This window comes from Petromyzon marinus, chromosome 1 (assembly GCF_048934315.1).
Source record: "Petromyzon marinus isolate PM22_M1 ecotype Great Lakes invasive population chromosome 1, UKy_Petmar_22M1.pri1.0, whole genome shotgun sequence".
In the NCBI taxonomy this organism is placed as follows: domain Eukaryota; kingdom Metazoa; phylum Chordata; class Hyperoartia; order Petromyzontiformes; family Petromyzontidae; genus Petromyzon; species Petromyzon marinus.
Genome location: NC_133667.1, coordinates 36,933,590 through 36,935,844, shown reverse-complemented (window position 1 = coordinate 36,935,844; position 2,255 = coordinate 36,933,590). Strand labels below are relative to the sequence as shown.

Below are 2,255 nucleotides of genomic sequence, written 5' to 3'. Positions count from 1 at the left end.
CCTATCTCTCTGCCCCTCTCGCCTGCCCCCTATCTCTCTGCCCCCCTCGCCTGCCCCCTATCTCTCTGCCCCTCTCGCCTGCCCCCCTCTCGTTCCTCCGGCCGCTGCCCCCCGCTCCGCCGCCGCGGCTTGCCGCTGAAATGGCTGCCCCCGTGCGCGAGCTGCGTGAAATGAAAGCGCCCCCAGGGCGGCGCCCGCGTTACGCCGCCTGGTGGCGAGCCGCGAGGAGGCGCCCCCAAGGCAGGAATTCACACCCAAAGCAATGAGTCCCCAGAAAGCAACGCCGCAGCGATTTTAATCAACACAACAACGATAATAACAATAACATGGTTAACACATTGCTTCACGTATAAGGCAACTGAGGGGCTGTACGGTCAATGATGTGGCACCACAGAGATGAGAATCGAGCCGCGGGCCCTCCAGCTCTCGGGGGCGACGTCGTGAGCGTGATGAGCGGGCAGCCACGGGGAGGCTGTCAGCTGCAGGCAGTTCAAGGGCAGTTCAGGGAGTCGGGAGGGCAGTTCAGGGGGTTAGGAACCAGTTAAGGGGTTTGGAAGGGCAGTTCAGGGAGTCGGGAGGGCAGTTCAGGGGGTTAGGAACCAGTTAAGGGGTTTGGAAGGGTTGTTCAGGGAGTCGGGAGAGCAGTTAAAAGTCAGTTAAGCCTGGACAGGAGTGGTGAGTGGCTGTGTTTTGTGATATCTCGACTTGTATAATTTAAGATATTTGAAGTGTCACAGTGAAGCAGACACACTTCCTATTACCACAAGTGTGGAACAATATATTTTATTACATCGTTTTACCCATCTGGGTTCAAAGTAAAGTATTGTCCGAGTCCTTTGTATCTCTATACATCTGTGGGTTTTCTGTGTGGTCCATAGTTTGGGTTGCATGGCCACGCTCGCACTGTCTAACCCGGTGAGACGTTAAGAGGCCGGGATGAGAGGCTGATTTGGATGACTGAGTTGCGTATTCATTATTAAAGTAATTAATGGCTAATTAAAGGAACTCGTCACTCGTGAGGGATCGGACATACGAATGAAAAACATCAATCGAACAGTCGATGTTTGTTATTAACACATCGATGTTTTTGGGATGTTCTATGCCTTTAAAAAAACTTGACAAGAGAAAATGCAAATCTTCAAAAGCAATGCTGTTTAAGCAAATAGAATAGCGAACACTCAACACAAACTTATGATATATCGTAAAAATAATTATTACAAGACAGAAATAGATGCATCTGTCGAAAAATGTAATGATTTATATTTTGTAAAATGTACACAAAGCTGCTGTTGCAAGGTCAACACTCAATCAAGAGCAAACCCCACGTCTACGTTCCAGAAGAGGATAACTTTAAAATCTTATGTACATACAGAGACGCCTGTCAACAGCCTAAGACACATATCAGGGTGCTTTTAATAACTTTAAAATTTTGGCGTGAAAAATAATACAGCAAGAGGAGCAATCATTAATGTTACAATGTCATCGAAGGTATCAACATCGATTCCAACGCGTCAGTATCGGAATGAAAACATCGATGTTACCCATGTATCGTGACACAAACCTGTCAGATCTAAGGGCTTACTCAAAGGGCTTGTCTTTTTTGTTGCCAGGGAAGCAGCTCCCATTTTACAAACATCCAACACTGAGCCACCAATTCTAGATTTGAAGCTTTCGTGACTGCAAGGATCCATACTCTTTGGTTCTATTCGGTAAAGTCAAGACTGCGCAGTCTTCGAGGCAGTCTGGTCCCTTCACCTGATGAAGGCCGCTTGTGTTGTGGCCGAAACGTGATTTTTTTTTATTTTTTTGCCTACGTGACTTTACCGAATAGAACCAAAGAGTACTGAGCCACCACTGAATTCCCATGCCCGACCCTTGACAAATGCGGCTCCGAGTAGTAAGCCGCGATCGGGTGCAGGGGCATTGATCGGCCAGAGGGCACGCGTTCAGTTGGACGCATCTGGCGTTGAGCAAGCCATTGGGTGGTCGTCTGCTCACTCATTGAGACGAGCGGCCCGTCTCGCACCTGCACGCAGGCGGGGGCGGCTGTTGGCAGCTGCCGGCCCCAGTTGAGGGCGTTGGGGAGGGGCAGGGAGGGCCCGAGGACTCGGGGACTCGATCAGCCAACGAGGCGTTTGTGCCGCTCCCAGCACGAAGCGCGCCTTCGCTTCCCGCCGCTGTCCGCCGCTCGCGTTCACCGCCTCGAGTGGGCGGGGGAGGCGCGCTGCTCTGAGCGGTGACGTCACAGCGAAACA

The 2,255-nt window shown here is 51.0% G+C and overlaps 1 long non-coding RNA gene across 1 annotated transcript; it reads right to left on the bottom strand.

The window, feature by feature from the left end:
• Positions 1-273: 273 nt before the first annotated feature.
• On the bottom strand, positions 274-2,213 carry LOC142925065 (uncharacterized). Its single transcript, XR_012942161.1, has 2 exons — positions 2,027-2,213; positions 274-479 (listed from the first exon to the last, which is right to left on the bottom strand). It is a non-coding gene; the product is annotated as an uncharacterized LOC142925065 (long non-coding RNA).
• Between the last annotated feature and the right edge of the window lie 42 nt (positions 2,214-2,255).